This window comes from Pelobates fuscus, chromosome 11, assembly GCF_036172605.1.
Source record: "Pelobates fuscus isolate aPelFus1 chromosome 11, aPelFus1.pri, whole genome shotgun sequence".
NCBI classification, from domain to species: Eukaryota; Metazoa; Chordata; class Amphibia; order Anura; family Pelobatidae; genus Pelobates; species Pelobates fuscus.
The window spans coordinates 109,451,662-109,477,261 of record NC_086327.1 but is presented as its reverse complement, the minus strand read 5'-3'; positions in this window follow the sequence as shown (position 1 = coordinate 109,477,261).

The window sequence follows — 25,600 nt, the reverse complement described above, 5'->3', positions numbered from 1 at the left end:
GAGAACAGATAAAGATCATTTTGGCCCCAAGAACTCTAATCATTCGCTTTACTGGATAAAAAGATTCGGGACAAGTGCAATCTTGAGGGAAACTACCAGCTACGAGACAGTTTGATTGGTCTTTCACTCCTATACACAGGATGGACAACCGATATGCACATCATGACCACTGTGGACCTCCACCAGAGTTACCTCTGGCTTCACCCTGCCCAGGCATAGTTTAGCATCTTTCAGGTCCTATTGCGCGTGATTACACTCTTCCTACCGGACAGGGCTGGCAACACAGGCCGGTGATATGCAGGGTCCCACCTCAGACAGGTCACCTCAACCCTCACCTTCATTGCACCAAGGGGTCTGGCTGTGAGTCCTCCAACTAACACGTGTGTTAGACTCCTTGGTCCCAAGACTGTTCGGGTGGGCCACCATGGGAGTGGGCAGCACACCGTAGTCCTGATACACTATTACCCACACTGTTATCCACACGGTCCACAGACACTGTAAAGACCCACTGTTACCAACACTGTCCACACACACTGTTACCAACACAGTCCACACACACTGTTACCCACACTGTTGCCCACACTGTCCACACACACTGTTACCCACACTGTCCAGACACACTTCCTCACATACTGCAATTAGTCAGCCACTTCCTCACATACTGTACTTAGTCCGCCAAATTGTAAACAAAAATAAAAATGAGGAGGAAGAGAATTGGATCACCACTAATATTCTTACCTCTTGTGTCTCTTTGCCCCACTCCCTGTAGAATGTAAGCTTGTTTAAGCAGGGCTCTAAGCACCATCTGACCCTGTTCTTTATAAATAATAATATGAATAATATACCCCTATTACTTATATATTGACTGCTTAGTCTATTAATTATGTCTTGTACTTATATAATTAAACAGTGTAAAAAGACAAGAATAGCGCATGTAACTAAGAAAACTTTACTGGGATTGATCCCTATGGCAGACACAGCCTATTTCAGTACGTTTAAAGAGTTTTCGTAATTCACAAAGTAAACACTCAATATGAATAGGGGTATGTGGGATTACCACTAATAAACACACTGCTACTCACGCACACAAATGCTATACAAACTGTATACACACACTATATGCAAACACAAATGACACACTTACATACACACAGACATTTACTGTCAGGGGTCCGCGGGCGGCTAGTAGGGGAGGCTGCTCGCAGCTCACAGCACTCACCCTCAGTCCATCGCCGCCCGCGGTCTCCCCTCCTCCTACCTGTCGGCGAGCGGCGTCTCCTCTCCGCCACTCGCCGCTCGCATCCGTCACGCCTCCCAGCGGCAGCATGTATAACGCTGCACGCTGGAAGGTCGTTGATTTATGCAAACGCCGGGGTCACGTGAGTGACCCGGCGTTAAAGCAACAGTACCACAATCACAGTGGGAGGCTTAGATATCTCCCACGTGTGATTGTTAATACTGATTGGAAGTTATCCAATCAGAATTTAACCTAGGGTATTTATACTCACCTTTCCTGTTCCTCCCTGCCCTGTTGTGGTCTTTGCTGTATAGTATTGATTCTGAACTTGTGATTTCTGGTTACGTACTCTCTGGCTTGTTAATCTGACTTTGTGACTTTCTCCTACCCTTTGACCTCGGCTTGTTTATCGTTATCCTGTTTTCTGGTTCCCCTTACTCGGCTTGTCTCCTGACTATTCTGTGTGTGCTTAGCCCGGCCACTCTAAGGTCCGGTACGGCACCTTTTCTGTGTGTGTGTGTCTGTTAGCGTGTTGGGTTCCCGGAAACGTGACATTACAACAGGGCCATTATGGAACCTGCTGACATTCCACAGCTCCTAGTTAATCAGGAGGCTAGAATGGATGGTTTAGACCATCGTATGGATCAGTTTGCCCAGGCTTTACAAACCATACTGGCTCGTACTGCCCACTTGCAACCTGCCGTTCAAGAAGTTGTTGCTGCTGGGCCAGAACCCAGCCCTGATCCGGTAACCGCTCCTGCTCACGTGGTTCACATGACGCCACCTCAACGCTATAGTGGTGATCCAGCATCGTGCCGTGGTTTCCTCAACCAAATTGATATTCATTTGGTGATGAATCCGCGCTCATACCCCACTGACAGAGCCAAAATTGCTTTTCTGATCAACCATTTGTCAGGAAAAGCTCTAGCATGGGCCAACCCCATGTGGGAGAACACGTCCCCAATGTCCTTTGCAGACTTTCTAACAGCTTTCAAACGTACGTTTGATCAGCCCGGCCGGGTTGCTTCTGCTGGCAAAGCTCTGCTCAGGATCCGACAGGGCAGTAGATCAGTAGCGGATTATACCATTGAATTCCGCACTCTGGCAGCTGAAGTGGTTTGGAATAACGACTCTCTCGTAACAGCTTTTCAGGAGGGTTTGGCCGCTTACATATTAGACGAAATAGCATCCAGGGAATTGCCTATTCTTCTGGATGATCTAATAGATTATATCATTCTAATTGACAACCGTATAAGAGAGAGGCGTAGTCAAAGAAGAATGAATACACAGGGGTTACCTGCTTTACCCAGTACTGCACTACTAGCGTTACCTCCCCCTACTCAACCACCTCCCGAACCCATGCAATTAGGTACTGTAGGCTTATCTGAAGCTGAAAGGACATACCGCAGAAGGGAGGGCTTGTGCCTTTATTGTGGTAAGAGGGGGCATCTCCGAAGTAACTGTCCTAGTTTGCAGGGAAACTACAGCACCTAAGGCCTAGAGAGGGGTCGGCCTCGGGTGTTATGTTTTTTTCCCCTCGTGTCTGTCAGGATCGGGACAGGGATCCAACACGCAGAGTACAAACAGGTACAGGGTACGTATACCGGTCCTTAGAATGGCCGGGTTAACGTACAGAGAGTATAGAGAATGGTCAGAGACAAGCCGAGGTCGAGGGAACGAGAAGACAGGTAAGCGAGGAACAAGCCGGGTCAAGGATAACGGAGGTAAACAGAGTAAGGAAACAAGCCGGGTCGAAACCAAAAGGATAACTGAGAAACACCAGAGCACTGTGTGACTAGACAGGCTAGAACCACGACAGGGCAATGAGCAACAGGGCGAAGTATGTTTAAATACCCTGGCTAGAGAGGATAGACACGCCTCCGACGAAACCTGATTAGTCTGTCTCGGACTGAGTGACAGGTCGTTCCGGATTGGCGTGATGACGTCGGCCTCCGGGCACCATGCTACAAAAGGAAGAGACTCCCTCGCGGCCGGCGTTTGTGTGACCGGGTCGACCGCGAGGAACAGAGGAAACATGGCGTCCGGACGGATGAACGTCTAAGTCTCTACCTCTCTCGGAGGTAGAGACTTCAGGTACCCTGACAGTACCCCCCCCCTCAGATACGCCCACCGGGCGGAAAGAACCGGGACGAGATGGAAAGCGAGAGTGATACGCCCTGCGGAGACGAGGAGCATGAACATCCTCCTGAGGTACCCAACTCCTCTCCTCAGGACCGTATCCCTTCCAATCGACCAGATATTGTACTTTCCCCCGGGAGATACGAGAATCAATAATAGAGTTAACCTCATACTCCTCCTGACCCTCCACCTGAACAGGACAAGGAGGGGCTGTTGTGGAGGAGAACCTGTTACAAATAAGAGGTTTCAGCAACGACACATGAAACGAGTTAGGGATGCGTAAGGTATCAGGAAGAGCTAGACGATACGCAACTGGATTGATACGAGACAACACCCTGTAAGGTCCAATATAACGGGGAGCGAACTTCATGGAGGGCACCTTTAAACGGATGTTCCTCGTGCTCAACCATACCCTATCACCCGGAACAAAGAGCGGAGCCGCCCTTCTACGTTTATCAGCATGTTTCTTAACCAGCATAGAATTGTGCGTAAGGATTTGCCGAGTTTGATCCCACAACTTCCTCAAATTAGCAACATGAACATCAACCGACGGCACCCCCTGGGAAGGAGAAGCCGAAGGAAGAATAGACGGGTGAAAGCCATAATTCATGAAGAAGGGGCTTGAATGAGTAGAATCGCAAACGAGATTGTTGTGTGCAAACTCTGCCCAAGGAATCAAACCGACCCAATCATCCTGGTGTTCGGAAACAAAACATCGCAAATATTGTTCAATTTTCTGGTTGGTACGTTCAGCAGCTCCATTAGACTGAGGGTGATAGGCAGAAGAAAAGTTCAATTTGATGCCAAGTTGCGAACAGAAGGACCTCCAAAAACGGGAAATAAATTGGGAACCTCTGTCAGACACAATTTGAGAGGGTATCCCATGTAGGCGAAAAATCTCCCTAGCGAATATCTCGGCCAATTCGGGAGAAGATGGAAGTTTAGGCAGAGGAATGAAGTGTGCCATCTTAGTGAATCTGTCAACCACGGTGAGGATAACAGTCTGTTTTTTAGAGATAGGTAGATCGACAATAAAGTCCATGGCCAAGCAGGACCACGGCTTCTCTGGAACTTCTAAGGGGTGCAGAAATCCACAAGGAAGCGTATGAGGTTGTTTGGTCTTAGTACAAACCTCACATGCAGCGATGAAATCTTTAGTATCCCTACGTAAAGCAGGCCACCAGAAATCCTTAGAGATCAACGCAAAAGTCTTGCGAATACCAGGATGTCCCGCCATCTTGCTGTTATGGAAACACTGCAACAGTTCCAGTTGAAGAGCAGGAGGAACGAAATGTCGACCCACAGGAGTCTGTCTAGGTGCTAAATGTTGTAGCTTAACGATCTCGGCCAGTAACGGAGAATGAATCCTGAGATTCGTATTAGCAACAATATTGCATTTCGGAACTATAGAGGAAAGGACCGGCTCAGGTACAGTAGAAGGTTCATACTGGCGAGATAAGGCATCGGCTTTAGAATTTTTTGAACCAGGTCTATAAGTCAGCACATAGTTGAAGTGAGTCAGGAATAAGGACCAACGAGCCTGCCTAGAGGACAGGCGCTTAGCCTCCCCAATGTAGGACAAGTTCTTGTGGTCCGTCAGGATAGTAATAGGGTGTAAGGTTCCCTCTAATAAATGTCTCCATTCCTTTAAGGCTTTAATGACTGCTAAGAGTTCTCTGTCGCCGATGTCATATCTGCTCTCAGGGCCCGAAAGTTTCTTAGAAAAAAAACCACATGGGTGCAATGGTTTATCTACCCCCAATCTTTGTGACAGAACCGCCCCTACTCCTGTCTCAGAGGCATCGACCTCGAGCAGGAACGGTAAGGTCGTATCCGGATGGACTAGTATTGGAGCAGAAGCAAAAAGTTCTTTGAGACTCTTGAAAGCAGCTAGAGCATCAGTAGACCATGTCTTAGTATCCGCCCCTTGTTTGGTCATATTGGTGATGGGCGCAATAATAGACGAGTAGCCCTTAATGAAGCGTCTATAATAATTAGAGAAGCCAATAAATCTCTGAATAGCTTTGAGTCCCTGAGGCAATGGCCAATCTAAAATAGACTGGAGTTTGTCAGGATCCATCTTAAAGCCCTCCCCAGAAATCACGTATCCAAGAAAGTCTATCTGGGTCTGGTCAAAACTGCATTTCTCAAGTTTACAGTACAAACCATGTTGTAAAAGTTTGTGTAATACCTGTCTGACTTGTCGATGGTGGGTCTCAATCTCTTTAGAGTGTATGAGTATGTCATCCAGGTAGACAATAACACAATCATGTTGAAATTCCCTAAGAACTTCGTTAATCAAATCTTGGAAAACTGCAGGTGCGTTACAGAGACCAAAAGGCATGACCGTATACTCATAATGACCATAGCGGGTATTAAACGCTGTCTTCCACTCATGGCCTTGCTGAATTCTCACCAAGTTGTACGCCCCTCTGAGGTCCAACTTGGTGAAAATCTTAGAGCCCTTTAACCGATCAAAGAGTTCTGTAATCAAGGGGATAGGATAGGCATTCCTGATGGTTATTTTATTCAACCCTCGATAATCGATACAAGGTCTGAGTGACCCATCCTTCTTCTTAACAAAAAAGAACCCAGCCCCGGCAGGAGATGAGGATCTCCTGATAAATCCCTTGTCTAAATTCTCCTGAATATACTCCTCTAAAACAGCATTCTCTTTAGTGGATAGAGGGTATACATTGCCCCTAGGAGGCATGGTACCAGGTAATAGGTTAATTTTACAATCAAAGGACCTGTGTGGAGGTAGAGTATCAGCGTTCTTTTTATCGAATACTGCCTTTAAGTCCATGTACAAAGGAGGTATCTGTCTCTCTTTAGGCTGGGTAGTAGTGTCAGGTGTGTAAATTACAGCCAAAGGGGATACCTTCCGTAAACACCTCTCCTGACAACCCTGACCCCACGAGAGTATCTCCCCTAACTCCCAATCGATAGTAGGGTTATGTCTCTTTAACCATGGATACCCCAGGACTATGGGAACGGAAGGGGACGAAATAAGCATAAGAGATATACTCTCCTCGTGTAAGATACCAACAGACAGGCTCATGGATATAGTCTCACGAGTAATAACAGGCTCGAGTAGTGGTCTACCATCAATGGCCTCAACGGCCAAGGGGGTCTCTCTTAACTGGGAAGGAATAGTGTGCTTAGTGGCAAAGGCTTGATCGATAAAATTCTCAGCAGCGCCGGAATCTATCAATGCCACGGTCTTAAGTACTTCCTTCTTCCAAGTTAAAGAAACTGGTAGTAAAAGCCTGTGATTTTTGTAATTATGCGTAGAGGACAAAATAGAAACACCCAAGGCCTGTCCTCTAGAGAAACTTAGGTGCGGGCGTTTCCCGAGCGAACAGGACAATTCAGGCGTAAATGACCTCTGACTCCACAATACATACACAATCCCTCCCTTCTCCTGTACAGTCTCTCCTCTTCTGAGAGATGAGTATTGCCTATCTGCATAGGTTCAGGAATTAGTGAGGTATTGGACTCAGGACTTAGAAATGCAGGTGCTAATTTAAAGGCAGGTCTTAGGTTCCTCTCTCGAGTGTTCTGTCTTTCTCTTATACGTTCATCAATACGAGAAATGAACGAAATTAAGTCCTCTAAATTCTCTGGTAGCTCCCTAGTAGCAATTTCGTCAAGGATAACATCTGATAACCCGTTCAAGAATACATCCATATAAGCCTGTTCATTCCACTGAACTTCTGACGCCAGAGACCTGAACTCTAGTGCATAATCCACTAATGTTCGGTTCTCCTGTCTCAGGCGCAACAGTAATCTGGCTGCATTGACCTTTCTACCAGGGGGGTCAAAAGTTCTTCTAAAAGCAGCTACAAAGGCAGTATAATTGTATACCAACGGGTTATCGTTCTCCCATAATGGGTTAGCCCATCTCAGAGCTTTCTCAATGAGTAAGGTGATAATAAACCCAACCTTTGCCCTATCGGTAGGATAGGAGCGAGGTTGCAATTCAAAGTGAATGCTGATCTGGTTTAGAAAACCACGACACTTCTCAGGTGACCCACCATAACGTACAGGTGGAGTAACACGGGAAGAGGCACCTACAGTAGCTACCTCTAGGCCTGAACCTACAGAGGAAATAGGAGCAGGACGCGTCTCCTCTGGAGGATTATTAGCACGAGACAACAATGCCTGTAGTGCTAAGGCCATTTGGTCCATTCTGTGTTCCATGGCGTCAAACCTGGAATCAGAGGAACCAACCTGACTGTTTGTACCTGCAGGATCCATTGGCCCTGTCGTAATGTCAGGATCGGGACAGGGATCCAACACGCAGAGTACAAACAGGTACAGGGTACGTATACCGGTCCTTAGAATGGCCGGGTTAACGTACAGAGAGTATAGAGAATGGTCAGAGACAAGCCGAGGTCGAGGGAACGAGAAGACAGGTAAGCGAGGAACAAGCCGGGTCAAGGATAACGGAGGTAAACAGAGTAAGGAAACAAGCCGGGTCGAAACCAAAAGGATAACTGAGAAACACCAGAGCACTGTGTGACTAGACAGGCTAGAACCACGACAGGGCAATGAGCAACAGGGCGAAGTATGTTTAAATACCCTGGCTAGAGAGGATAGACACGCCTCCGACGAAACCTGATTAGTCTGTCTCGGACTGAGTGACAGGTCGTTCCGGATTGGCGTGATGACGTCGGCCTCCGGGCACCATGCTACAAAAGGAAGAGACTCCCTCGCGGCCGGCGTTTGTGTGACCGGGTCGACCGCGAGGAACAGAGGAAACATGGCGTCCGGACGGATGAACGTCTAAGTCTCTACCTCTCTCGGAGGTAGAGACTTCAGGTACCCTGACAGTGTCCATCTCCAGACCATTCATTACGGTTACTCTTTTGGTCAATCAAACCACGATTACAACTAAAGCCTTGATCGATTCAGGTGCTGCAGATAACTTTATCGATGAGAAGTTTGCTAAAACCGCAGCCTTGAATCTGATCCAAAAGGCCACACCCTTGGCCGTTGAGGCCATAGATGGTAGACCACTTGAGAAACCCCTGGTGACCCATGAGACCCAAGAAATGGTAATGGCCGTGGGTGCCTTACACAAAGAAAGGATAACCTTCCAAATAATTGACTCCCCTACAGCTTCCATCATACTGGGCTTCCCCTGGTTAGTTAAGCATAACCCGGTACTTGATTGGGGTTGTTTGGATATACTCTCCTGGGGGGAATCCTGTCAACGAGACTGTATGGTCCGTTTACGTCCCGTTTGTTTACTCAATGTGCCTACAGCTAAACCCCTTTCTGTTTCTGTCCCCCTTGTCTATGCAGACCTCGCATTGGTCTTTGAAAAAAGGGAAGCTGATAGACTACCCCCACATCGGGATTATGATTGTGCCATAAACTTGTTACCTGGAAAGATGCCTCCTAGGGGCAAGGTCTACCCGCTTTCTGAGAAAGAAAACCAGGTCATGGAGGAGTACATACAGGAATCCTTACGTAAAGGTTTTATCAGAAGGTCCTCCTCTCCGGCTGGTGCTGGTTTCTTTTTTGTTGCAAAGAAAGAGGGCGATTTAAGGCCATGTATAGACTATAGAGGCCTGAATAATATAACAGTTAAAAATGCTTATCCTATCCCTCTCATTACTGAGTTGTTTGACCGTGTCAAAGGTTCTAGATTTTTTACCAAACTAGACCTCAGGGGGGCTTATAACTTGGTTCGTATAAAAGAAAACGATGAATGGAAGACAGCGTTCAATACACGCAGTGGGCATTACGAGTATCTAGTCATGCCTTTCGGACTGTGTAATGCTCCTGCTGTCTTTCAGGACCTCATCAATGATGTCCTTAGAGATTTACTACATGTCTGTGCCGTGGTCTATCTCGATGATATACTTGTGTTTTCCCCTGATCTGGAGTCTCATCATGCCCATGTGAGGAAGGTACTTAAGAGATTGCTACAAAATGGTCTTTATTGTAAATTGGAGAAATGTTTATTTGACCAAAAATCAGTACAATTCCTAGGGTACATCATTTCTGAACAGGGGTTCAGCATGGATCCTTCAAAATTAGAAGCCATGTTGTCTTGGCCTCTTCCTCAAGGCCTTAAAGCAATACAGCGATTTATAGGTTTTGCCAATTATTACCGCAGGTTTATTAAAAACTTTTCATCAGTCATTGCTCCTATCACTAAACTGACTAAAACGGGTTTGCACCCCAGGGTATGGACTCCTGAAGCCATTAAAGCCTTTGAGACTCTCAAAAAGGCATTTTCCACTGCCCCTGTGTTACACCATCCCGATCCTTCCCTTCCCTTTGTAAAGGAAGTAGACGCTTCAGAATCAGGTGTGGGAGCTGTATTATCACAAAGACTATCCTATAACGAACCCCTCCATCCCTGTTGCTACTTTTCTAAAAAAACTATCTGATTCAGAGAAAAATTACGACGTCGGGAACAGGGAACTATTAGCTATTGTGATGGCTTTTAAAGAGTGGAGATACTTATTAGAAGGAGCAAGACACGAAATCCTGGTTATAACTGATCATAAGAATCTCTCCTATATAGCTGATGCTAAAAGATTGTCCTCTCGTCAAGCCAGATGGTCCTTATTTCTTTCACGCTTTCAGTTCATTATCACATATAGGCCTGGGTACCGTAATGTCAAGGCTGATGCTATCTCCCGACAATACGAACCTTTGGAGTCTATTGCCCCCGCTTCTGAACCCATTGTACCCACGTCTAAGATAATAGCCGCTACCCGTTTGGTTATTTCGTCCCTTTTCCTGCATGGTATCAAGGCATACAAAACCCAAGCACCCTCTGAGACATCTGTTGATAGATTATACGTGAAAGAGATAGAAAGAAATTGTTGGTTTTATTTCACACCGCCAAAACGGCTGGTCACCCAGGGGTTACCAAAACATACAAGGGTCTCCTTCAACAATTCTGGTGGCCTTCACTTAAGAAAGACGTAGTGGATTATGTGCAGGCTTGTCATGTTTGTGCACAGTGTAAGTCCCCTACTGTTAAACCCCAGGGTCTCCTGATGCCTTTGTCCGTACCCAAGAAACCATGGACCCACCTATCCATGGACTTTATTGTTGATCTTCCTTCATCCGATGGAATGACAGTAATTTTGACTGTGACTGATAGGTTCTCTAAGATGGCACACTTTATTCCACTCAAAAAACTACCTTCTGCGGTTCAGTTGGCTCGGGTGTTTGCCAATGAGGTTTTCCGCTTGCATGGTATACCACAGGATATCGTATCCGACAGGGGTCCTCAGTTTGTCTCTCGGTTTTGGAGGGGCTTTTGTGCTGAGATGGGGATTTCCTTGTCATTTACCTCCTCCTATCATCCACAATCCAATGGAGCTGCCGAACGGGCGAATCAATCTGTGGAGTTGTATTTACGCTGCTTCACGAATGCACACCAGGACAACTGGTCTCACCTCCTTCCCTGGGCTGAATTCGCCAGAAACACCGTGACTCATTCGTCCACTGGCTTAAGTCCTTTTTTGGTTGCTTATGGGTTCCAACCCTCTGTCCTTCCCGGCGTATTCTCCGACAAGGGAATACCCGCTTTGGACGAGCACCTAACCTCCTTACGGAAGATGTGGGATCAGGTCCATGCTACTCTTTCTCGGGTGGCTGTTGCTCAGAAGAGATTTGCTGATCGCCGTAGAGGTGCTGCTCCTTCTTATGTTCCGGGTGATAGGGTTTGGTTGTCCTCTAAGAATCTCCGCCTCAGGGTCCCCTCAATGAAATTCGCACCCAGGTTCCTTGGCCCCTTCAAGGTATTGCGTAGGGTCAATCCTGTGTCCTACTCCCTGGCCTTACCTCCTTCCATGCGTATTCCTAACACCTTTCACACCTCCCTTTTGAAGCCCCTGCTCTGTAATCGATTCTTTGGTCCTCTCAGGTGTCCAGTTTCCCTCCGCGCAGCCTCTAGTGACGTGTACGACGTGGCTGCCCTGCTTGATTCTCGTTTTTCTCGGGGTCGCTTGCAGTATCTGATTGACTGGACCTGAGGAGCGGTCCTGGGTTTCTGCCTCTGACGTGAACGCGCCCTCTTTGGTCCGCTCCTTTCATGCGCGGTTTCCTTTGAAGCCTTCGGCTTCCCGCCCGTTGGGCGGTCCTCGAGGGGGGGTTATGTCAGGGGTCCGCGAGCGGCTAGTAGGGGAGGCTGCTCGCAGCTCGCAGCACTCACCCTCAGTCCATCGCCGCCCGCGGTCTCCCCTCCTCCTACCTGTCGGCGAGCGGCGTCTCCTCTCCGCCGCTCGCATCCGTCACGCCTCCCAGCGGCAGCATGTATAACGCTGCACGCTGGAAGGTCGTTGATTTATGCAAACGCCGGGGTCACGTGAGTGACCCGGCGTTAAAGCAACAGTACCACAATCACAGTGGGAGGCTTAGATATCTCCCACGTGTGATTGTTAATACTGATTGGAAGTTATCCAATCAGAATTTAACCTAGGGTATTTATACTCACCTTTCCTGTTCCTCCCTGCCCTGTTGTGGTCTTTGCTGTATAGTATTGATTCTGAACTTGTGATTTCTGGTTACGTACTCTCTGGCTTGTTAATCTGACTTTGTGACTTTCTCCTACCCTTTGACCTCGGCTTGTTTATCGTTATCCTGTTTTCTGGTTCCCCTTACTCGGCTTGTCTCCTGACTATTCTGTGTGTGCTTAGCCCGGCCACTCTAAGGTCCGGTACGGCACCTTTTCTGTGTGTGTGTGTCTGTTAGCGTGTTGGGTTCCCGGAAACGTGACATTTACACACTACTATACATACGCATACGTGACACACACACACTTTATATATGTGTATATACATTTTGTTTTTTTATATTTAGAATAGAATATTTATCATTAGTTTGGAGATGGGGTTTAGTGAGGGGACGCGTGAGAATTCTCGTGATATAAATCCAGGCATGGCTGGAAAGCAATCGTCCAACCCTAGTTTTATTTTTGGTGCAAAGAGACAATCTATTAATGTTTATTCACTAATGCAAAGCAACTACCATGCAACAGCTATTAAATGGATCAGACCACAGCTGTCTATCAGTGACTCCTACAGACTCCATTAGTTTAAACATAAACTGGAATATGGAGCTAGAACTGAGAAGCTGAAAGTGAGACATTTGTTTTGTCTAAGGTGCCAATAGAACTATCCAGGTTTGGAGGATTAGATCCAAAAGGGATAGTTCTGGGTCTTGTGAGCTGTTCCTAGTTTGTGTTAAGATCTTAATTATGAATTTCCTTGAACAACTCAGTAGAGCGTATTAGCAGCTTAGAAACAAAAAGAAAAAAATATGAATACTTATATACTGTCTGAGATGCATGTAAAATGTACAATTTCCCATCAAACCTTCGCCCTTCAGGTATTTCTGTTTGAGTTCAGAGACTCTTTCATAAAACATTCCAGCACACAGAGAAAATAATTCAATTTCAGTCTCTACTTCCCTAGTCAGTGACTTTATACATCACAAATCATCATTACTCCTGACATTTCCCGATTATTACACTTGGTACATCCAGTTATCATCAGCCAGTAGGAGAAATTGCTTCACCTGTTCTGTGTTGAACCATGTGATGCAGAATGGGCTTGCAATCCAATGTATTGGAATTCACAACAGTGTCACGTGGAGTTAAATGGTTAAGGGTAAGGATGAAGGAAAATATATAACCCGCGAATGCAAACAACTTTAACCCAGACTCCAAATTCCTCCGTTTAATGTATTTTAATTATCTGCATCACGTGATCACTTAAAACTGGACTCATGTTGCAGTCGGTCAGGAAACAAAGCATTTGTGTGAAATTAGTCACCCTTATAATATTTCCTGGCATGGAGCTCACACCTGGAGGCAGATATCTTTATAAGAACAGTTTTCTGGGGGGAATTCAATTTATATTCTAGAATGGACATATAACCTGGACATCTTTAAGAATTATTACATTTATGCATCAGAATTAGATATTTTGTAACGTATGTATTACCTGTTCTAAAATTGTCTTCCCTCTTAATACAGATCTTCGGTCTTTTGAAGGAACACAAACTCTTAATTACTATTGGTTCTCGTGAGATCTTCTCATTCATGGACAAGCCAAGGAAACGTACGTGCATTCTCACCCCAAACTCTGACATCACACAATGCCAGTGATTGGTAATGACATAACATCTGCATTTAAGCCTTTTTCACGACATTAAATAGAATCATAGAATGTGACGGCAGATAAGAACCATTCGGCCCATCTAGTCTGCCCAATTTTTAAATACTTTCATTAGTCCCTGGTCTTATCCTATAGCTAGTATAGCCTTATGCCTACCCCACGCATGCTTAAACTCCCTCATTGTGTTAACCTATACCACTTCAGCTGGAAGGCTATTCCATGCATCCACTACCCTCTCAGTAGAGTAATACTTCCTGATATTTTTTTTTTAAACCTTTGCCCCTCTGATTTAAGACCATGTCCTTTTGTTGTGGTAGTTTTTCTTCTTTTAAATATAGTCTCCTCCTTTACTGTGTTGATTCCCTTTATGAATTTATGTATTTAAATGTTTCTATCATATCCCCCCTGTCTCGTTCCTTTAACTTTTCCTTGTAAAAAAAAAAAAATAAGGTGGAAACTCAAAGGTTTAGCAACTTAGTTAATTAGGCAATCAAGAAGTGAATGATATGTAAGTTTTGTCATTTTGCATGAAGCTGTCTATTTTCCAAGCACAGGGTGGGCCAAAAGTAACTTTACCATTTGAAAATAAGATAACCTTCTTTAATTCTCAATATTATTTATTTGTTTTTTGGTAGTACTTTCAACAGAGTGCTCTTAAAACACCGTACCAAGGTCAGCGTCGCTGGTTTTTATGGAGGAATTATTTTGTGAAAACAACGCATATATGCTCTTTGAGTTAAAACAATGGAGCGCTGATGTTCAAAGAAAAATTCAATAATTTTCACACATTGTCCTGTTGTCAACGTATCCATTATGTATCTCCCAAGGTTAATTATTAAAGGAACACTATAGGGTCAGGAACACAAACATGTATTCCTGACCCTATAGTGTTTAACTCACATTTAGGTGGCTGCCCTCCCCCCCCTCCCCCTTAACCCCCTATAAAAGTTTAAAACTCACCATATTGCCAGTGCCGCGCGGGTCTGCTGGCGCTAGCTCTGCCTCCTTTGTGACATCATCAAAATGGCCTTTTTGTTAGCCAATCCAATGCTTTCCTATAGGGAAAGCATTGGATTGGCTAAAACCTGCACTGGAGCAGGGCCAAATGCCCTTTTGGCCAATCAGGACCTCCTCATAGAGATGCATTGAATCAATGCATTTCTATGAGGAAAACTCAACGTCTCCATGAAGAGTGTGTGCAGCCCTGAGCCAGGAAGCACTTCCAGTGGCCACTTGGAGGTGTCCCTAGGGGCAATGTAAACACTGCCTTTTCTCTGAAAAGGCAGTGTTTACATGAAAATGCCTAAAGGCAATGATTATACTCACAAGAACAACTACATTAAGCTGACTATAGTGTCCCTTTAATATAAGCCAATTCTCTTAATACAGGTAAATGGTATTGCATCCCTCCTAACCCTAAGCATCCTAATACTAAAACAAACTTCCCTTACCCTTTAATGATACTCCAACTTAAATCTCCCTTCACCCTACGTTTGCCTTACCAACATTTCTTTCTTAAACATAAGCTATTCTGCTGCCATTCGATAAACGGTCGGTTGCTCTTCAGCTGGAGACATTTTTAAATGAAGACAACTATAAGAAAAAAAAGTGCTAAATTCCCAATCAAATCAAATAAATAACTAAAGCTGCAGACTACTAAAAATAATATCATTTAAAATGTGTTAAAGAAGGGGGAAATGTAAAATATATATAGGATAGGATCTGCGCCAACAACATTTTAAAATGGATCTCACTGCTGCTATAAAATCTATTTGAAAATTAGTGGGAGGCCGTTTTTTTTTTTTCAATTCATAGTTTATTGAAAATGATTTTGGATATAGGGTACAGAAAGGAAAAAGGGGGGAGGTAAGGGGAGACACTCAGAGTTCAGGTACATCAGTAAACATGTTATAGTTGTACACGTTAGTGGGTGATCGGCAAACTATAGTCTGGGACCAGTAATCATTAGTTGTTACTTGTTAAACAGGCAGCAGGTAACAGTTGTCAGTTCACGGACAATATGGTCCTTCATCCAAGGATAGACATACAGTTTCAGTAGGAGGCCCTTTTTTATAGCTCATTCCTGCAAATTCATCGACAGAGAACACAGCAAACCTCGGGAATTGTATCAGCCATGTTGACATTACTTGAGTTGAATGAAAGTGGACACATATGCTAGAAGAAATTCACAACAACCGATACTTATGTTATTAATGATGACCTACCAAGTGATTAAACACTAGATCAGGGGTAGACGAGCTTCAGCACTCCCGATGTTGTGGACTACATGTTCCTTAATGCTAGTACAGCCATAATGCTGGCAAAGCATGTAGTCCACAACATCTGGAGTTCAGAAGGTTGCCTATCCTTACAATATAGAAACAATCAATGTGGCTGAATATCTGCCCTTATCATATGGGTTGTTAAATTAAATACAGACAAGTACAGAAAGAAAAGTCAATACAAATCTTGGGGGAGAAAAATATAGTCTTGTAGAGGTTTCACTTTTTTGACCACATCAGAGTTGAGTTGTCATTACAACATGGAAAAATCATTAAGGGTCAACAAGCTGTAATACCTGAGGGACTGAGAAGAGATGCAAACATTCCATTTGTTACGTGTAGACGTAGAACGATGTTTACAAAAAGGAAAAGAGTGCATGTTCTGGTCTGGAATAAATTAGATGCTTCCTCCAGATACGCTGTATAGGCCGGTCTTCTGGAAACAAATACAGAGAAATACTGCAACCGCATGATACTGCGGGAATACCTGAAGTTCAACTTGGTGGAGATATATCCCCTCAGGACAATTACGGCTAATATTAGTGTCCCAGATGTTCTCAGCGTATGGGTGACTAATGATCAAGGGACAATGTAGCTCAGAAATATATAGGGTGCCCAGATTAGCTATCGCTGATTTTAGATTACAAATAGATTTTGGAATTAAAATATGTTGATGCTTTATAAATAGTAATTACGCATAATTATATAACAACAAAAATTAGGTTTCTACATTCTGAAAGTGGGTAATTTAATGATACTATGTATAAAAAATGTAGAGAAAGAAAAAGAAGACAAATACTCTTACAAATAGCCTGAATAGCCTGAAGAAAATGTTGGCGTCTTTTCTGTGGGATATCATAGTGTAAATACAACCAGTGGACAAATACAGTAACTATGATGGAAAGGTAAAGTCTATAAGTAGTTGAGTTATTGGTCCCACCGAGTATGGGAACATGATGTGGAATTCCTTAGAAGAAGAAAATACCTAAAAAGAGCAAGCTTGGTTTTCAAACACGTGTGTGTGTGTGAAAGTTTCACTTTGGAAGGCTTTGGGTCCTTTTTTTTCAACCTGTTTAAGTACCAAGAGAACTGACCATTGAGTAATCAGGTTGCAGTGTAAAAGTTAATATACCAAGAGAGAACCAACATACACTACAATAAATAAATGCTTCACATACAAATGTAGAGCAAACAGGGATACCAGAATTACTAGAACTTGTCCGTGTATTAAAAGAGGTAGTCAGTATTAAAAGCCAAGTTGGGTGGAGGGAAAGGGGGAAACGGACGGGAAAGGAAGAAAAGTGGCCAGAGAACAGAGGGAAAGGGATGGGGGTGAAGAAGGAGGTGGGGTAGAAAGAGGAAGGAAGAAGAAGGGTTAAATGAAGGGAGGAGAAGGTGGAGGTGGAGTGGGAAAAGAGGGTAGGTAGAAGGGAATGTAGAGGGGTAAGGTAGGGTTAAGGGGAGCGGGGGTAGAAGAGATGGAAGTGAAAAATGGGGAAGTAAGGAGCATCAGCAATAAGCAATGGTAAGACAGAAGTGGCTATATAGAGGAAATAAGTAGGGAGCAAAAAGGATTTGGTACCACCCCAGAGTTTAAAAGTCAGGATAAAGGCATCACTGTTCATGTATGAAGTAGATAGGTCTTCTGGTTATGCCGGAGTTCCAGCACCTATGAGAATCTAGGTCTCCTTTCTCACTGTAGCAGGGTAACAGGGCATCCAGTGCCATAATGTTAAAAATGCAAGGGATCTGGCCACTTCATATTTAGGGGAGGCAGTGATTCCTTAAACTCTGGGAGGACTAAGAGCCGTAGATTATTTCACCTCCTGTGATTGTCTAAGTCCCCCAGGTTTAATGCCATGCCGCGGAGGTAGTCTGAGTAATGGGAGAGCTTGTCCGCCATTAATATGTGTGTAGGCTGCTGGTCACACGTGGCTTCCATGTGGCCCACAAGATTATTAAGGCCCTGCAGGTCTTCCTTCGGGCACTGTATGTTGGTCTTAATCGAGGCCCATGTGCAGCTGCCAAATCCTCCCAGGTCAGAAAAGCCATCAGCAAAGACAGCCAGTCTCACTTCTCCAAGCCAGGTGACTGGTTGCTGGCTGAATAGGTGGGCACTGATGAGAGGTCTCCCGGGCCATCTGAGGCCTTCACTGGTGTTGGCTGGTTCACCAGATCCAGTAGGGTCTATAGAAATTGTGCAACGACCATGTTATAGACCCTTTTTTAGGATGCCCATGCTTCTGGAAACCCAAGGATATGTGAGTTTTCCCCATAGTTTCATTCACGTCAGGGATTTTGTCAGTTGCAACACAAGGTAATTGATGAGAGAGGCGGGTGGCCATCATCCTTAAGAGTCCCTCCCCCTTGTGGGGTATTTTGGCTTTTGGGTTGATGTATAACAGGGATAGGCAACCATCAGCACTCCAGATATTGTGGACTGTATCTCCCCTGATGTTTTGCCAGCATTATAGATTTAACAGCTTTATAAGACATATAGTCCACTGCATTTGAAGTGCTGAAGGTTGCCTACCCATGATATATAAGTTTAGTTCACCCGACGCGGGCTTCATTACTATGAGACATCTAGCTTCCTGTACAAACGAGGATAGGCTCTAATAGACTAGGAGTAAGTCCTGACCTCAGATCACCTGCCTATTTCAAAATGGACTTTGCTTTATTGCTTCCATTCACAGTGTCTTTATGTAACCCGACAGAACATTTGCACCTTTTCAAAGTACCGATAAGCTCAGCATCGACATTATTCTTAGAAAGATAAAAGGCAAAGAACATGTTTAAAGGAAACAGATTGCATTTTAAGCTGCTGGATACACAGTGAGTGACACTGCTTTCAAAGGGTGAAAGGCTACAGAATGATTGCTGTTGCATATAAGGCACGGATTAGCAACTTGTGGCAATATAATTGCAGCTGACTACATGTCCCATAACGCTCTGCTGCTTTACAGCCTTTCACACAACACGTTGATATTCACATTCTAGAACACTTATTACATGCATAAACATTAAAAGGACATGTTTCGGTATCATGATACGGTCAAAGCACAATTGAAGATTATGCTAGCTTTAGTGTACTCATATATAGTGTACTTATATTTTGTATATCTTCCTTTACTTAGCTCCATAGCAGCAAAGAAAACATTGAAATAAAGGAACCAATAAAAATCAAAAACAGTGTGTATATGAAGTGAAGTCGACCTAACCACCTCCTCTTTCTTAACGTGACAAAGATAGGCAAAACAGCAAATAATGACATAAAACAGTCAAAAGTAATTTGAAATCCAGGATTCGGCATCCTGTAGAACGAGGACTCCGACAACAGGTATTGAACTTAATGGGCATCCCCCGAAATAAATCAAATTGAAAAAGAAAAATTTGTAATAGGCTTAGCCATAAAAAAAACTATTGAATGTGCAACAAATAATCAAAACTTCAGTCACGAAATGATTAATAACCATTCATAATAAAAAACACTAAACCAGTGGTCACTCATTTTCAAACTCAGGGGACTCGCTGTATAATCTATTTGGACAACATCCTGGTTTTCTTTTTAGAGGTGTAGAGGCTGCCAAGACAGATTAGATTTACTGTGTACTTTCTCGAATCTCTCGGTTTCATTGTGAACCGATCCAAGTTTGCTCAGGTTCCTTCCCAGTTGGTTCAGTTCTTAGAATTTGAGATCGATGCGGCTTCATCCGTACTAAAGCAATTGACTTCGAAAGTCTTGTTGATACGTAGGAAAAACCGCAGAGTGCTCCAGTGCACATGCATCCCTCTCAGAGTGCTTGCAAGAACCGTAGGACTTCTTTCATCTTCCACACAAGCAATTTTCCCAGCAATACACTGCCGAACAATGCAGCTGCTGAAGGACAAATTTCCACACAGAAATCCTACATAAGACCAATCCGTATCACTGACGGAGTATGTTCGGATGGAACTTCAGTGGTGACTGGACAGCATACAGGCTTTGAACAGGCTTGGAGGGTATACATCTCTTGCGGCATTTCCTCGAGGATGACGACTGGTTAACGTGCCTAAACTTGAAGGATGCGCCATTTGTCCATACCCCTTCATTCACCTGGCTGCTGCTTTCTGCGGTTTCATTGGTGAGCAATGCCTTAGCAATTCAGCTGCCTTCCTTTTGGACTCAGCCCAGTGGTGCCTCACCCATTCATATCTATCTAGGGCTCTTTTAATATTCCTTTATTGTAACTTATTCCTAATTGGTAAGCAAAACTCATCCTCCTTCAATTCTAACCCCTACACAGGAGTGCTGCTTATTCTTTATCCATACTAACTTCTCCCAACCAGTGTCATTCTGTCATTTTCCTTTCTAGCCTCTCCCTAATAAACTAGTGCCATACAGGCTATTTACATTCTAACCTCATCCCTATATAACTATTGGTACTTACTCTCCTTCTAGTCTAACCTTCCCAATTATCACCCACTCTCTCTTCATCGTAACCAACCCTAGCTAACTATCACCCCCACTGTCCCTCCATTCTTACTTTGCCCTAACTATGCATCTTCCATCCATCTTCATTTCACTCTAACCTCTAGCACCTCCCCTTCTTTTATTCTAACCTCCTCACTAACTAAATGGTGCCACACATCCTCTCTTCATTCTAGCTACTGTAGGGTATTGAGACGTAATTTCGGTATGGAATGGTAATGGGTTGATGGTGGATAGACAGTTGATTTGCAGTTGGACAGAGAGAGCTGTGAATGAAAAAGAGTGACTAAGAGAGAGGCATCAAGTGGACAAGAGGAGTTGAAAAGGATAAATTACACAGAATTATTGTTTTGTATATAGGAATAGTGTAAGAAAAAAAATCAGAGAAGGGAATGAGATGAGAAAGCTAGGAGACATAAAGGTGGGGACCACCATTAGTCACCAATCTTAAATATTGATAAATTATTTTTTTTTTTTAAAAGGCCTTGGGAAGAAATGTGTTATATTAAAGATTGGTCAATTTGCCAGGAATAACCCAGGTGTCCATGAAAATCAAACAAATCTTTAATTTGTTTTTTATATTTTTTTCAGACTAATTCCATTGATATAGGTTGCGCTTTGGGCATATTCAAGCCCAGACATAGAGGGATTTTCCACACTTTGTAGCTGCTACGTATGCCGATCTCTCAAGTCGTAGGCGGTGGATTTAGCAGAGTTTTATGAACTAAATGCACAATTGGGAATTCACGCACAAAGCTCGGATTTTCAATCTACCTGCCAGCATTTCCAAAGCAGGCGGGACACATAAAGGGCTCTGTACCATGAAATGAATGCAACCCGAGAGACCTGTTATTCCTCAATTTTAAAAGAAAGGAAAACAATTTCTTGCTTTAAGCACTGTTAACAAAAGAAGAATACTCCACTCTGTTGGACCTTTTTGCTTTTTAAGAGCCCAGGCAGATTCCATTTCTACTTATAAAAAGCCTGCCTGGTTTGTTAAAAATAAAGGATTGAATCAAGAACAAGTTGACTCAGGTTCCAATGGGAATGCTGAAAATCAAAGCGCTTTGTATCGAGGTGTATAATATACACACGATTTTGACAAGTGTTCCCTCTAAGCATTTTTTTAAAACGGTGATCTAGAGCTCAAAAACAAAAGAAAGATGACTGGGTATGAAGCACATACCCTGCAGTTATTATCATAACAAATAACATTTTTTTGTGCCTAGGGGGAACACAACTTGCACCAAATCTGAATTCTTTACATTATAGTGCCTTCTGGCCCCCCCATCACATCCCCCACCGCCCCCCACTCCCCCCCCCCCCCCGGGTATTATAAAAGGGTTAAAAAAAACTTTATTTACTCACCCCGGGTCAGCACTCCACCTCCTCTGATGTCATCCGACAAGGAGGTCCAAAGCGAGCATTGCGAGTGCATTAGGCCTTCGACATAGGAAAGCATTGAATCAATACTTTCCTTTGGGGGTTTCACTAATGCTGGATGTCCCCAGCATCATTTAGGGCAGTGCTCCCCAACCTTTTTATCGCCGCGGACCGTAAACGTTTGATAATTTTTCCGTGGCCCGCTTGTTTTGATCTAATAACTTTAATTTAATTGTATTTAAACATGCCTTCAAAATAAAATACAGCTACACCAAAAAATGAATATAAAGTGATTTATTTTATTTAACTCACTAGAATGCCAAATCAATGAGAACCCTGAGCTTGTTTCTTTGCAACGAGACGGTTCCATCTGGGGGTAATAGGAGACAATGACACACGAAGTGTGTTGCTTATGTCCAGTTTATTCCGCTGTTTTGTTTTGGTTGCTGTCGCTGCAGAAAACCCCGCTTCACACAGATAGGTTGTCGGAAATGGCAATAGGGATTTAAGTGCTGTGGTGGCAATCTCAGGGTATTCCGCCATGACTTTAATCCAGAACACCGGCAGAGTTGTTGTCTCGAACGTAGTTTTAAGGCCACCGTCATTTGCAATCTCCAGCAGTTCTTCTTCTTCTTGCATAGACATGCTAGATTCGCCTGATTTGTTGGCAAATGGATCGCGGATCCATTCCTTACCAGTTCGTGGGTCTTTTGTGGTTGGGAAGTAGCACTCAAACGCTTTTAAAAGCAAAGACAGGTGATCGTGCACCAACTGGCAGAATGAATGTTCAAGCTCAGACTCGCCTAAAATCCCCGCTAATGTCTGAAACATGGCCAAAATGCCTCTGTTCACGCGCCGACCCCACAACTCCAGTTTGGCTTTAAATGCAGCTACTTTGTCTGACAACTTGAAAACAGTTGTCATTTTCCCCTTAAGGCCCAGATTGAGTTAATTGAGCAGGCTGAATATGTCACACAGGTAAGCCAGTTTTGCGACCCATACCTTGTCGCTGAAATGTGCTGCCAGCGGTGACTTCTTTTCTGAGAGAAATCTTTGCAATGGCTCTCGTAATTCAAATACTCTGGTTAGCGATTTTCCTCTGGATAACCATCTTATTTCTGTGTATAAGAGAAGGCATCTGTACTCTGCGTCCATCTCCTCACAAAGCTGCTCAAACAGGCGCGAGTTAAGTGCGTGTGCTTTGATGTGGTTAATAACTTTAACGACATCCATCAGTACGCTGTTAAATTCCGGTGACATTTTTCGGCTTGCCAGCATTTCCCTGTGAATGAGACAATGCGTAGATTCACTCTCAGGTGCAACCTCCTTAATCCGAGCAGTTAAACCAGACAGTCGTCCGGTCATGGCAGCAGCTCCGTCTGTGCATATGCTGACACAAAAGGACCATTTCAGTTTTCCTGATATATAACCATCCAGTGACTTGAACAGTTCTGCTCCTGTGGTGTTGGTTGGCAAAGATAGTGCACATAACAAATCCTCATGCACATCCTCCTGATATAGATATCGCACATAAACAAGTAGTAGTGCCTTGTTGTTGATATCTGTAGATTCGTTAACCTGGAGTGCATACCACAGTGATGTATTAATCCTCTCCAACAATTGTGCCTCAATGTCTTCGGCTATTTCCTCAATGCGCCTAGTCACAGTGCTAGCTGACAAAGGCACATGTGCTACCTTTTCCACAGCAGCCTCTCCTAGAAGTTCACGGCAAATGTCTTTAGTGGAGGGCAAGATCAATTCTTCACCGATAGTAAATGGCTTTTTAGCCTTAGCAATGCGGTTAGCCACTAAATATGATGCTCTCAGTGGATTCTCCCTTATTGATGTGGTGGCCCTCATAAATTTCTTCTGTGCTTCGTGCTCCCGTTTTTTTTCAAAATACTCCAGGGGCTTGTCTTTTATGCCAGGGTGCTTGGCGGTCAAGTGGCGAAGCAGTTTTGAAGGTTTCATTGCCTCAATAGAGAGCTTCTCGCCGCAAACTATGCAGAGCGGTTTTGGTGCGTGGGAATCACCTGTCCCGATAAATCCATATTTCAAATAGGACTCATGGTATTGTCTGTTAAAAGTTGCATGTTTATTTGATGTTGAAGGCTCTTCTTCTATCTGTTCACTGGGCCTTTTTTTCTTCCCAAGGAAACTTTCTAACGATGTCTGTTTCATACTCATTTTTGCTAATTTGTGACCTTCGTGAATCAATAAAATCATGTAAGTCTAATTACTTTGACATACATATTTAAATGTGTATATTTCGGTTTTAGTTAAAAGTAATTTCTACTAATTATTACTTTCTCATTGCGATCTAATACAAATGAAATTGCATTAATTTCAAAATCTTGTTTAAATATACCAGTTCCAAGGTATGGATCTTCCTACACACACACACATATATACAGGGCTCGAGTCCTGCAGGAACGCGTGGGAACGGCGTTCCTGCACTTTTTTCACAGCAGGAACGCCGTTCCCCCTGCAGGCACTCAGGGGGCGGCAAAAAATGCCGCCCCCAAATGCCCTCTGTTCCCCCTGCCACCTGATTTCCTGTCCCCCCCCCCCCCCCCCGGCGGGCGGCTCTCTCCCTGTCTGCTGATGCAGGGAGCCGGAATATGACGTCATATTCCGGCTCCCTGCATCAGAAAACGGCGCGCGGCGAGAGGGAGCAGAAAGGACATAGCTCCCTCGCCGCGTGTGACAGGGAGAGAGCCGCCCGCCCATGCCAGCTTTCCTGCAAGGTAGGGAGGCTGGGTGGGCAATGTTTATTTGAATAATTTGTATATATGTATGTCTGTGTGTATGTCTGTTAGTGTATGTGTATGTATGTCTGTGTGTATGTCTGTTAGTGTATGTGTATGTATGTCTGTGTGTATGTCTGTTAGTGTATGTGTATGTATGTCTGTGTGTATGTCTGTTAGTGTATGTGTATGTATGTCTGTGTGTATGTCTGTTAGTGTATGTGTATGTATGTCTGTGTGTATGTCTGTTAGTGTATGTGTAAGTATGTCTGTGTGTATGTCTGTTAGTGTATGTGTATGTATGTCTGTGTGTATGTCTGTTAGTGTATGTGTATGTATGTCTGTGTGTATGTCTGTTAGTGTATGTGTATGTATGTGTGTGTGTGTGTATGTCTGTTAGTGTATGTGTATGTATGTCTGTGTGTATGTCTGTTAGTGTGTGTGTGTATGTCTGTTAGTGTATGTGTGTATGTCTGTTAGTGTGTGCGTGTGTGTGTGTGTATGTCTGTTTGTTTGTGTGTGTGTATGTCAGTGTGTGTGTATGTCTGTTAGTCTATGTATGTGTGTGTATGTTAGTTCATGTCTGTTGGTGTATGTGTGTTTGTGTCAGTGTGTGTGTGTATGAGTGTATTTACGTCTGTTAGCATATGTACGTGTGTGTGTATGAGTGTATGTGCTTCTGTTAGTGTATGCATGTTTGCGTGTATGTGCTTCTGTTAGTGTATGCATGTGTGTGTGCGCGTATGAGTGTATGTGCTTCTGTTAGTGTATGCACATGTTTGCGTGTATGTGCTTCTGTTAGTGTATGTTTGTAAGTGTCTGTCAAATCAGTGAGAGTCTGTTTGTCATTTAGTGTGTGTGTGACTATTAGTGTGTGTCTGTCAATATGTTTGTGTGTGTCTCTCTGTCAATGAATGAGTGTGTGTCAGTGAATGTGTGTGTGTGTCAAATCAGTGACATCTGTGTGTTTGCCACGTAGTGTGTGTGTTACTGTCAGTGTGTATCTGCCAGTGCGGGTGTCTGTCAGAGAGTGTGCTTAGAGGGACACTATAGGCACCCAGACAATTTCAGCTCATTGAAGTGGTCTGGGTGCAGTGTCCCAGTCCCCTTAAACCTGCAAGTGTAATTATTGCGGTTTCTCAGAAACTGCAATAATTACCTTGAGGGGTAACTCCACCTCTAGTGGC